The sequence below is a fragment of the Peromyscus californicus genome, unplaced genomic scaffold (genome assembly GCF_007827085.1).
Source record: "Peromyscus californicus insignis strain IS unplaced genomic scaffold, ASM782708v3 Scaffold_8__1_contigs__length_139910024, whole genome shotgun sequence".
Taxonomy (NCBI): domain Eukaryota; kingdom Metazoa; phylum Chordata; class Mammalia; order Rodentia; family Cricetidae; genus Peromyscus; species Peromyscus californicus.
The window spans coordinates 69,115,508-69,129,049 of record NW_026294606.1 but is presented as its reverse complement, the minus strand read 5'-3'; the positions used below and the strand labels follow the sequence as shown (position 1 = coordinate 69,129,049).

General features: G+C 36.7%; 1 protein-coding gene across 1 annotated transcript in view; it reads right to left on the bottom strand.

Annotated features, from left to right (window-relative positions):
• Positions 1 to 13,542, bottom strand: part of Malrd1 (MAM and LDL receptor class A domain containing 1) — a 605,236-nt gene that overhangs the window by 369,705 nt on the left and 221,989 nt on the right. The window lies entirely within an intron of this gene.

Sequence of the window (13,542 nt, the reverse complement as noted above, 5' to 3'; positions counted from 1 at the left end):
TAAGGAAAATACCATCCTTATAAACTCCCTATTTTAATATGATAATTGTAGAATTTTAATAACTCTAATTATCCTATGATGAATAATTATAATGAGAAAACTGTGACAATTGCATAAAATGAAAACAATTATCAATAAATAATAAACTATCCCAATTAAAACAAGGCTCACAAATTAGTATGTTTCTAATAAAATCACTAATATTGGTTCATTTTATTTTTATTAATTATCATATTTAAATCTCACTTCATTCCAAAATTATAATTTTATTTGCAAATATACCGTATAGTATCAGAAGCTAAGAGATATACACGCAAATACTTGTTATATGTATATAGTTTATAAGACACATTATTATTCTTCTATTATGGTATAAAAATCATTTCAAATATGCCTAGTAAAATTTTACACAACCGTTTTTTTGTTTTGTTTTTGTTTTTTCGAGACAGGGTTTCTCAGTGTAGTTTTGGTTCCTGTCCTGGATCTCGCTCTGCAGACTAGGCTGGCCTCGAACTCACAGAGATGAAACCCTTTTTAACTGGTACAAAAATAACCTTTCTTATACTTTCTCTCTTTGTGTATCATTGATTCTCTGTGTCCATTAAAACTACATATGAATTTATAAAACATGTATTTTGTATATGTGATATATATACACACATATGAAGAAATATTCAGTACAGTGACTACTAAGAAAAATAGACACAGATATTATGGAAAGTCAAGAGTTGACAACTTTATTATCATTAAAATAAAAATTTTGTTCTACAACCTAGAGGTCCATCAACAGATGAATGGAAAATTATGTGATATACACATGCACTCACATACATACACAATAGAGGTTTGGTCTATTAATTATTGAATCATTAATCTAATGAAATTAATGAGTTGGAAAGACTAAGAAATGCTTTCTCTCAAATGAAGAATACACATTTGTCTGTATGTACACATATACATAGACACATATGCATATATATATAGAGAGAGAGAATGCAGAAAAGAAAATATTAAAGTAGAAATGAGACATAGGGAAAATGTGAGGAAAAGCATCAGTTTAAAGACAGGCTGAGGGAAGAACAAAAAAAAGTTAATGGAGGGCAGAATATTGACAAGTAAAGTATGTTTTCTCCCACATATCAAATCTACATCCACCTATATATGTAAATACGAGAACTTATATTTTGTAAATAGATAGATAGGTGACATAGAAACACTCGTGGGCCATTTGGGTAAAGACAGAGCATGATCAGGTGTGGAGAAGGTGGACAAGTGCTAGTCAAGTTGCAATGATACACGTTTTCTCCCACATAATAAATCTACATCCACCTGTATACGTAAATATGAGAACTTACATTTCCTAGATAGATAGGTAACATATCTGTCTACCTATGTGCCATATAAAGTGTTATGACAAAATTCATTACTTTCTTTACAAATAATAATAACAATAATAATGGTTTGGGTCTAACCTTTCCATATTAGGGCAAGAAGGAAAGCAGAACAAGAAACATGTATCAGTGAGCACAAAGGCTAACACGTTGTTGAGTAAAAAGATCACATGCTCATAAAATAATTTCTTACATATGCCTTCAGCAAGAAAAAAAGAATAAATTTGTTAACAATTATTTAGTCACATCTCTAAAATAAACAAAGAACAATAAACTTATTTTATAAATAACAATGGAAGAACTTCCAAAGACTATTTTAGTTAGCAAACATCATAAATACCAATTTAATGAATTAGTAGATATGTAACTAGTAAAATAATTGTCTACCTTTTATTAGACAATTCCAACTTATCTTGATATAATATTCTGGCAGACCTTTATAGATTATATGCCTTAAATCATTTAAATTTTTAATCCTTGTTAATATTTAAATGTTGAGGAAAAGTCAATAAAAGCTCCAAATGAAACTAAAGTTTAGGGGAAGAATTTTGCACAAGATAATAAAAGACTTCAAGATGGAGAAGTCAGATTATCAGAAAAAAGCCACCAACCAATAAACAAACAAGGAAATATATAAATAAGCACATAAACAAAGATAATTAAAAGGAATAATTACCTATGGGAATTCAGCAGAAATGTAAAATTGAGAAAATAATAGGAGTATACACATGGAAGGTGAATAGAAAGGAAACATGAAAATGTTGTCAAGGTAAGCCACGCAGCTTTTGCAGCCATTCTTGTGTGGACATGGGACAAGCAGTTATATAGTGCATTATCTGCTTTAGGTGGCTGGGTATTTTTCCAAGATGATTACAAAAATACCAATATTTCTACCACCAAAAATTTTATTTAGCTGAATGCAATTGGACTTGCTGCTCTATCTGACTTGGGGTCCTTGGCCTATGAATTTCAGAGCTAGGTCTTACATAAACCAGGACTCCTCTGAGAGAACTTTTGTGAGACACCCGTTTACATGTGAAGAAACTAAGGGTATACTTATCTCTGGGTATAAGGATAAATATTTAGAATGCAGTTAAAAATGATACAGGTTATCCAGTCCCAAGTGGTAACCCATAAACTCATGTCCATATAAGCAGCACTAAATAGAGTCAGGCGTGTGTGTGTGTGTGTGTGTGTGTGTGTGTGTGTGTGAATAATAATAAAACAAGAGGTCATGATATTGAGAGGGAATGAGGGAAATGAGAGAACTTGGTTGGGAAAGAAAGGGGAGTTGGGGATGATGTCAATAAAGGACTCATGTAAGAAATTCTTATTTAAAAAGTAAAATGTCCCCTGCCAGTAGATCCCTTACCTGCAGTGCAAAATGTGAATCCCTTGGTCCAACCCAGACCTATTTATCAAGAAACTTCATGATGTTTTAACCAGGCCTGCAAGCAAATATTCTACGGCTCAGCTAAAACCACTACAAAACTGGGCTTGACGGTACAAATCTTTAGTACCAGCACCGGTGACTGAGAAAGGGGGGACCTCAAGTTCTAGGCCAGCATTGGGTACATAATGAATCCTATCCCAAAAAAACAAAATAGAAAACTAGAGTTGGGGTGGGTGGAGCAAGCACCCCAGCCAGTGACCTCAAACAGTGAGCTTGTCTCAACTGGCCTACAGCGACAAAACAAATCTCTATGAACAAAAGGAAACTTTTGGATGTGAAGAAGAAAGAAGGCGAGGAAGTTGCGACCATTGGATATTTCACAGATCCTGTTCTCTCTCCAGCCTACCATCACTCTGTCTTTACCTAACTTCTTTTCCTTTTGGGCCAGAGTTAGCTAACTGCAATTAAGGCATGCTATAAATCTTCCAAATGCTTGGCTTTCAGAAAATAAAACTCAGAAAAAGATGCAGGAGCATGTTTAAGAGCATACTTTAATATCAAGGAGAACCAGATATAAAGACTGTAGCTCCCACTGTATCAAAGGAAGGATCAGAGACAGTAGCCTACTGGGTTTGAGTCTTCTTGTATTTGACTGTCAATCAAGAATAATGTCACCGAAAGTTAATTGGATTGATTTATTGTGATTACATATGAAAGGTGCCATACAAATTCTAGCATATAGTCAACTCTCAAGTAGTATCACTTCATTTCTAGAAGGTTCCATAATATGAAAACAGCTAATATTTAGTTATTGTTACTTGTTGTTACTTTGTTTAGCCTAGGAGGACAATATTGGAGAATAGCTACCTACATATACATCAGAATCAATTTATACATTGAAAACTGCCCTAAAATTTCAAAAAGTTTCTTAATCTATTCATTACTGTTAAAAGTTCCTGGAGAAGCCATGAATTAGGATAGGTCCCATGTACTAGACCCACAGACATATCCACATACAGCTTCCTCAAAGCCATGGAACTTGGCTGCATGTAGGATACCCTGTACCAATAAACCAAGATATAACAAATGAATGGAATGAGTTATAGGAGAACAAATTGCTGTCTATGTTTTATTTTCCTGTAAATGCTGTCAGATCTCATTGGTAAGGAGTCTGCAGAACCATTTCCATTCTAAGACAGCTGACTGATCCTGTATCTGTTTTTGTTCTGCTTGCAGAAACCACTAGGTTAATTTTCCCAATATTGCTTGTTCAGTTATTCCTCTAAATTGGCATTAAATACCAATTTTAAGTACTAAAATAATGTATTTTGTTTCTATTGACATTTACTGGTACATAATTCACAGAAAACAATGGCTAAGGTAACAGAACTGCTGTAATATATCTGCACTACAGACACATTTAGATCCCATGACAACTGGTCAGTTAGTTTGCTTTGGCACTTCTTCCACAAGATACTTGCTGAGCAGTATGCCCAGCATTTTTAATTTTAAAAACATAACATTTTGTTTGGAAAAAATAATGTATTTTGATGTTTTCCCCTCCCTCACAGATCCTCACCACCTCCCTACACACCCAACTTTATTCTTTCTCTCTGTTTCACTTTTTCACACACACACACACACACACACACACACACACACAAAGAATCAAAAAGTAAATTTAAAAAATCCATAAAAGCACAAGTCAAAACAAACAAGCAAAAGAACAAAAACAACAAAACTGCCATAAAGAAGCAAAAAAGCAAAATGAAACAGAAAGTCCACAAAATATCATTGAATTTGTTTTGTGTTGATCAATTATTCCTGGGCATGGAGCCTGCCCTGACGTGTGGTTGATACACCCAGTGAGATCCCATTGCAGAAAATTTATTTCCCCTTGCCAGTATCAAATGGGCATCAATTACAGAGAACTTTGATTTAGGGATAGGACCATGTGTCCATTACCCACTCTCACTGCTGGGATTCTGCCTGACTTGAACCTGCACGGGTCTTGTGCACACTACCTCAGGCTCTGTAAGTTCATATCTTGAGGTGAGAGGTTTGACGAAAACATCCTATTTAGCACTGAGTTGGTCCTGTAGCATCCTGCTTGCAGGAGCCACTCCTCCCATCCTACTTCTACTCCCTGTGAACTCCAATTCTTGGTGCAGATTCTGGTCCTCTTAGCTCTTTCCCAAGGTCCCTTTCCAAGTTTCCTCATAGTACAATTCCATTCCTTTGTGCCACCTGTCGACCTGAAGAAACACTCTACCATGGCCACCACACTAGCCTAGTATCAAGAGTGGACAACAGCAACCAAAGAATAGACCATCCACTCTACTAAGACAAGAGCAGGGGGCATATCTACACCAAGAAACATCCAAAATATCATAACTCCAGATGCCCAGATCTCAGCACAAAAATCAAAGATATGAACTGCAAAGACAGTGTGCCTCCTCCAGAGTCCAGTAGCCCTACTGTAATAGGTGCTGGGAAAAGCAACTTTACTGAGCACAGAAGAAGACCTTCAGAATATCAATTATCAATATGCTCAAGGGTCCTAAGGAGGATATGAACACATGCCTTAATGAAAACACAAACAGTGGGAAACATTGAAAGAATTTCACGACATGAAAGTAAGAATCACTAAAGGAAACACAAAGTAAAGTAAAACTAGAAATAAAAAAAACTTAGGATGTCAAACGAAAACCTCAGAGGTAATTCTTCCCAACATATTAAAAGACATGGAAGAGAGATTTTCCAGACCTGATTTTTTTTTTAAGATTAGGTCTCATGAAGTTGAATAGACTGGCCTTGAACTTAGTCTGTAGCCTAGGCAAGTATTAAAATTATATTACCTTGCCTCAGCCTCCTGAGTAGCTGGGATTATAGCCCTGTACCACCAGATTTGGGAGGACTGCATTCTTATTTTACAAAAGTATTCAATATAATTTCATTTGATAAAAATATTTGAATAAATGTTTTTAATAAATGTTATGGTGTTAGTCCATGGAGATATACTTGCCTTTGGATATAAAATACAAATATAGGGCCGGGCGGTGGTGGCGCACGCCTTTAATCCCAGCACTCGGGAGGCAGAGCCAGGCGGATCTCTGTGAGTTCGAGGCCAGCCTGGGCTACCAAGTGAGTCCCAGGAAAGGCGCAAAGCTACACGGAGAAACCCTGTCTCGAAAAACCAAAAAAAAAAAAAAAAAAAAAAAAAAAAATACAAATATATATTCCTAACCTCTACCTCTCATCATTTGGTTATTTTTTTGTTTTTTGTTTTTATTGAACATCATTCTATGTAATGATGAAGCATGAAGAACTTAATTTTGCCTATGGCCATGAGTCCATACTCATGGAAATTTTTAAATTATTTATCTAGTTAGTTTGGTTTATTTAACCATGTTATGGGCATTAAGTAAAACCTAACAGGCTTGGATGCCATACTCTATGATATGAAAATGAGTATAGCACTTCCAGTGCTTAGCTATGAACCAGTACACTTACTATAGTAACACCTCCTGAGCTAATAGACTGACTAATTACATTGATTGTGTGGGTCTCAGAACAGGGTTCTGAGACGAGAGGAAATTGCAAGATTGGAGAAATCATTCCACAACACCTCCAAATCTATATACACCATTCCAAGCATGTTCAAACTCCAGAGCATTCCATGATATTCAAGCCCTGCGTAGGCCCAGGGAGTGTCCTGCTTCACTACTAAAATAATAGCAATTTCAAAACAAATTCACTGAAAGAAAAAGGTTCCAGACAAACTTTCTAGTGGTTTCTGGAGAATTAAAGAATACAGATTCATCCCATATTGCCTGTTCCCCTCCTCCTCCTCCTCTTCCTCGTCCTCCTCCTCCTCCTCCTCTCCTCCTCCTCTTCTCCTTCCTTTTCTTTCTCTTGCCCTTGTCATTCTTCTCTTCTTCCTCCTCCTCACCAGATTATTTTACCTTTTCAAAATACTATGAAAATAACTCCAAATGTTCTCTCTATTTTCATACTATAAAGGAAAATGAGATTCCACCCAACCCCAATTTAAAGAAAATAGGCAAATTTCAGGTGATTCTATGTGATTTTTTTATTGTATTATTTTGTTGAATTGTAACTAAAAATAGTGCTTGCTTTCTACCTTGTTGCAATCTTGGGAGACACCCTGCCAGCTATGAAGCTGTATGTGGAATAAAAGTCCTCAGCAGCTTCCTGCTGTATTGTTGGCTTAGCCTTAAAAGGGGCAAGGGCTGTCAAATTTATTTGAAGCAAATGAACTAGTTGTATCAAATGGTGACATGCTCCTGAAGACAAATAAAAAATAAGAATGCAACCTTAATTTTACATCATAGAATTCATTTCAGGTGTACAAAGTGTCTGCATATTTTTTAAAAAGCAAAATTCACTTTGAAATATCAATCTGCTAAGCCTGTCATTTTATTTTCATGTTGAAAAACACATATTTTTAGACCTTGTCTAGGACTTCAATACATGGTGAAAAGTTCCCCACATATTCCTACCATAGTTTGAATTATCTGGACTTTTTATTGCCTCATTAAGTGTTTAAAGTGGAAGAATATTTTGAAATATATGAACATGTCTTTTTCCTCTTGCACTTTCCTGAAAATGATCTCTCCTGCACTGAGCCAGAAGTGATCTTTGCCTTGTGTAGAGCTTGGGGAGCAGTGTGTAAGGGAAGGATAATTGGCACAATCTTTTTAAATTCTCCATATGGGTCTTGAAAATTCTTTTGAGATAATGGCTTTGAAAACTGCCTTTATGTTTCGAGAGCCACACACTAGAGAAAGGACGAAAAAAGAAGCATTTTTCTGAATGGGCAGAGCTTCCCTTCAATAAAAAACAAAATTTGAAAAATGGAGCTTGAAGCTTACTACAGATCATAGAATGGGAGAGACAGCCTCCCTTGGCTGAGGACAGAGCCTATAGAAAAGCAGAGAGTGGCACAAGGAGAGATGTCAGCTTGAGGCCATTGCCTTCTTCAAGGCTCATTGTCATGTGGGTATAGAAATTTAACAACATCTGTTAAGTGTTCTTATTTAAAATGAATTTAATTTTGTGCTTTATCTCCTTGTGGAGACTTACTGTGGGCCAGACAGCCAAAAACAAAGCAACAGATTGGGAAAAGTAGTCCCTGGGAATCCTCCAGGATTTTGTAGCTTATTGGAAGTGGGAGGGTGGGGATAGATAGAAACCAGCTGCTGGCTTATATAATGTATTGACATATTCTACTTACACTTTAACTACTCCTATGCACAGTTCTAGTTTGGTCCTTATTTTTCCTTTGTATAAATTTACTTTCACCATTTTACAGAGTTTATTTACACATACCAGAGAAGCATCTGGGAATCTCCATTGACTTTAAATCAGAAGCAGCCCAGCACCATGCAGTATATGAAAATTTCAATTCATTACTTGATAACTAATAAATATGATTAAAACAACACGTTATTATTGTGTGTCACTTGTCAACTTTGGGCATCTCTGCTGTTATCATTTGAGTGAAATGATGGTAAAACAAATTATTTGCCAGACGAAAAACTGTGAAAGAGAGCTCGGAAAACAAGGGATAAATTTAACCCAACAAAAATGGCTAGATGCTGAAGATATGATGACTTCCCTTGAATACAAGACTGCTGTGGGATGTTCTGTATGGCAAATGTGTTGCTGATTGGTTAATAAATAAAACACTGATTGGCCATTGGCTAGGCAAGAAGTATAGGCAGGACAAGGAGGAGAATAAAGCTTGGAAGTGGAAGGCTGAGTCAGAGAGACACTGCCAGCCGCCACGTTGACAAACAGCATGTGAAGATGCCGGTAAGCCATGAGCCACATGGCAAGGTATAGATTAATAGAAATGGATTAATTTAAGCTATAAGAACAGTTAGCAAGAATCCTGCCATCGCCATACAGTTTGTAACCAATATAAGTCTCTGTGTTTACTTGGTCAGGTCTGAATGGCTGTGGGACTGGCAGGTGAGAGAGATTTGTCCTGACTGTGGGCCAGGTAGGAAAACTCTAGCTACAAATGGCGTCCAACGTGGTGGCAAGAGTTTCCACCTAAAAACTGAGAGAAAAGATTCTAAAACAGAGCTATAAACAGCTTCCTAATTGTCTCTCTCAAATGAGCGGCAGCTGCTGGTTTGAGCTACTGGTGGGTTCCTAGACTGCGTGCTCGACCTGCAGTATGGTGGGAATGAAGCCTCTGCAAGTGGCACATTAAGCTACATGGTAGATTTAGCCTTTGCTAGTACAAAACAAAAAAAGAGGTTTCTGGGCTACAGGCTGCTTGGATGAAAGCATAGACCCAGGATAGCTCCCAGAGCTGGCGGTAAACTTCACAACACCATGTTGGGAAGCTGAGGTGGGCGGAGCCAGCAGCCACAGCTGCTGCAGTTTAAAGCAATAGATTCACAATAAGACAGATTCAGATGTAATAGTTTACAATGTGTGTAAAATATACGTAGGCTTGAAAGAGACAAAAAAAAGGTGATATATACAGTTATATAAACAAATACATTGTTTTAAAAAATAAAGTCTTTAAAGAGACAGTAAAATTAATATAAAAAATAAGCCACATAAAGATGAATATTACATAGAGAATCTGGATTATGTTGTCTTTGGGATTCTTAACTGCAGAGAGATATTTGATTGTAAAAGAAGCTGAGTTAAACCAATATGTATATTTTAAAGATACCTTGACTTCAAAATTTGGATGTAAGGATATGTTACTTTGGAAAGGAGACTCTGCTTTTGTTCCCACAGAAAGCCAAAGGCTATGGATTTGTTCCAGATTAAGATACATCAGGTTTGACCAGCCAAGACCCCCTGAAAGGTCTCCGATGACACCATGGCCCAGATGATCCAACATCCAGAATGGTTTGAAGGCAACTGGCTCAGAGGATACACCCTCATGGACTATTCCATAATCCTAAAATTTTCTTTGTGTCCCCATAAGATACAGTGCCCCCCTCCAGCAGGAAGTAGTAAGAGAAGCTATGCCCAAATTCCCAAATTATATGTAATTTTACTTTGTTAAGGTTAAAACCTTCCTTTTTGAGAAAAAAAAAAGGGAAGTGCTGTGAGATGTTCTGTATGGCAAATGTGTTGCTGATTGGTTAATAAATAAAACACTGATTGGCTATTGGCTAGGCAAGAAGTATAGGCAGGACAAGGAGGAGAATAAAGCTGGGAAGTGGAAGGCTGAGTCAGAGAGACACTGCCAGCCACCACGATGACAAACAGCATGTGAAGATGCCGGTAAGCCACGAGCCACGTGGCAAGGTATAGATTAATAGAAATGGATTAATTTAAGCTATAAGAACAGTTAGCAAGAAGCCTGCCATCGCCATACAATTTGTAACCAATATAAGTCTCTGTATTTACTTGGTCAGGTCTGAGCAGCTGTGGGACTGGCAGGTGAGAGAGATTTGTCCTGACTGTGGGCCAGGTAGGAAAACTCTAGCTACACAAGACCACTTTGACCAAAGTGACCAGGGATGGAGTAACATATTTTCTTGAAGCAGCAGTCATAGAAGCTGAGGGGTCTTTCAGTCTTACCTGTGGAAACTGTAATGTAAACAGGGGTTCCCTTTATGGAATTCAGCAAAGCTCCCCTGAAATCAGATTTAGAAAAGGAGGAAGAGTAGAGCTTGTGGGTTGTGAACACTGGGTACACTTGTGGAGTACAAAAGAAGACAGGTGTTAGCTACTGGGCTCTGGAAAAACAGAACAAAATAAATGATGAGAAGTAACAAAAATGACACAGAAAAAGCTCAATTAAAATAATAAAGATAGAAACTAGAGAATCAGAAAAGGGCGTGTTAAGATGGGAAAACATGGTCATAATTAATGTTGAATTACATTGTCACTTTAAAAAAAATTTATATGCTTACCTGAGTCAAACCAAAACATTCCTCCTCTGTTTTTTAAATTGTAAGGCCTCTTTCTTCCCAGGCCAAATTGATATTTCAAACAGGCCCTGATTCAAAGTAGCCAGAATAATTGTACATAAATAGAATAATTATACAATTTTAAGGTGGAAAAGGTTTTGTTTTTTTACTAAGTATAGTACATGAGGAATAAAACATTAGGGAAAGTCACATTTAACCATTTAAAATTAGAAAGCATACATTCCCACGGGATCCACCTCCTGCCACTGCCACCAAATGTAGTTTTTAACTAAATACTATCATTTTATTTATCGATAAGAATCAGGAGCCAGAGGCTGGGGTGAGAACCTGCTAGCTTAGAGAGGTTGAGGACCAACTAGCCGACCTTCTCTCTTTCCCAGCATCTCAGAAAGACAGCATCTCTTCTACTGCTCCAAACCAAACAGGACCACAACACTCAAAGTTCTCCCTATTACTCCCTGTGTGTCTCTCTATCCATCTCCAGACCCCCTCTGACTCTCTATGATCTCTTTCTTTCAACTAGCTGGTGGTTCTCTCTCATGACCCAATGTTGATTTTATTTAATTAACACAAACACAAACTCAGGACTCACAGTGTGATTGAATATCTCACAACAATACATATTTTAAAAATCAACATGGAGCCATGTACTAGCAAGTGATAAATTCATCACATGACACTGAAGAGTTCCATATCAGAGTTTGATTCAATTCTCTAGTTAACGTTTAACATCTTACACTTTAACATTACTAGAAACCCAAAGGGCATCACATGTGAAAAATTCCTAATATTTAAAGAGATACACAAACAGTAAGGGAGCATAAAAAAGCAGATGATACAGGAAGTGCAGGCCTAGCCAAGGATAGGAAGTCACAGGGCTTAGAGTTGTAGGGATTTTGTACTTATTTGGTAGATGAAGATGGAGCCTACAAAAAGAACTCTGGCAGGTCAGAGGGAATTCAGAGGACTATCTGGCAAAGAGCTGCAGTGACAGCTTTTCTAGAAAAAAAGAGTCTGGGAAGATGAGTTATCTTACATGCTTAAAAGAGTGGATTAGGCAAAACACACAAAGGAAATAAAAGATGAGGTAACTGTTAATTTCCCTGTAAAGAAAAATGTATAAATCACTTCACATGTAGCTATAGATTGAAAAAAAGATACAATATTGCTGAACTATAATAATTAAGTGGAATCACCAGATATGGGGCACATCCCTATAATTCAAGCACTCAGGAGGCAGAGGCAGATAGACTTCTGTGACTTGTGGTCAGCCTGTCTTTATAGCAATTTCCAAACCATTCAAAACTACAAAGATGCTTTACATCTTTGCCTCACTGAAAACTAGACTCATAGTACCTCCCATATAAGACAAAACACATAAAAAACAAAATCAAATGAAATCATGGACTAATATATTCAGGAAGATGGGGAAGAGGAGCAGGAGACTTGGGGAAAAAGAATCTCCATTTCTGTTAAGAAAAATTAATATCCTTTTAGAATAGAAGACATGATTATAGAATATGCAAACATACTATTTTACAAATATGAACTAACCAGTGCCTAATAAATGTGCAGATGAACATTTCTACTATCTTAGAACAAATTAAGGTCGCTCCAGCAAATTGGGTTGGGGTTACTGCAAATGGGAAATCTTTGTCATCATGAGACTATCAATTTTCTTTCATATTTTTTACTTTGTACACGTAGTCACTATGGTGAAATTAATTTGTAAAATGTAATATATAAAATAAAAAGGAAGCCAAGAGACAGAGTAGTTGCTATACTAGCCATAAAGCTTGCCTTCAAAGGTATGAAACATTCACATAGTTCTAAAAATGAGAAATATTACACTGAACAAATGGTTTAAAGGTGAATCCAATAAGGAAAAAGTGACACTGCCATCTGCTTTGCTCTTGCACTGTCTGTCTGAGAGAGAGAGCTCTCTTTCTGAGCATCACCAGCTCAGTGCTGTTTCATTTGTCCTGCATGCAGAAAGAGCCCACCCACCATTTACTAATCCCTTCCATTTCCACTTTCTCTATAATTCACAGGCTATGCTTTACATCTTTGCCTCACTGAAAACTAGACTCATAGTTCATTCCTTTGTCAATCCCCCATTAAGACAATGTATCTCAGACAACATACACTATATCTGCTTACCTTCTCATAGCTAATATCATTGTAGAAAATTAAATTAATTGGGGAGTCCAAGAATGGGTACAAATTAATAAATTATGGATTGTCCCTATAGTAAAATACAAGTTACGCTGTAGATAGTATTTAATCACATGGTTTACCAAATACTGGACAAAATATGTTCATAGGTCTATGAAGAAAGTCTGAATGTTTGTCTGTGTTTATATGTGTATGAAACACAAAGAATGAGAAAAAGGAGAAATTGGGAGGAAATTAAATTAATTGAAAAAGGAAAGACATATGTAGAAAAAAATGGATAGCATTCAGAGAGAAGAATGATGAGTGGATTTTACTTTGTGTATGTGTGTGTGTGTGTGTGTGTGTGTGTGTTCAAGTATGTGTGCATTTTTGTGTGAACAGGTGCATGTATGAGGTTATACATGCAACTGTGTGTATATGTATTTGGATTCCAGAGGTCAACTCCATGTCCTTTCTCAGGACATCATCTACCTTATTTTTGAGACAAGTCCTTCCCTAGCTTGGAACTTTCCAAGTAGGACAAGGAGACACAAAATTCTGCCTGTCTCTACTTCCTCAGCATTTTTACTGAGTGAGATATCTCATCAGCCTCAATACTTAAAAAAAAAAAAATAGCAGTAGTTTTTATGGTAGAAATGTAGCTAAGTTG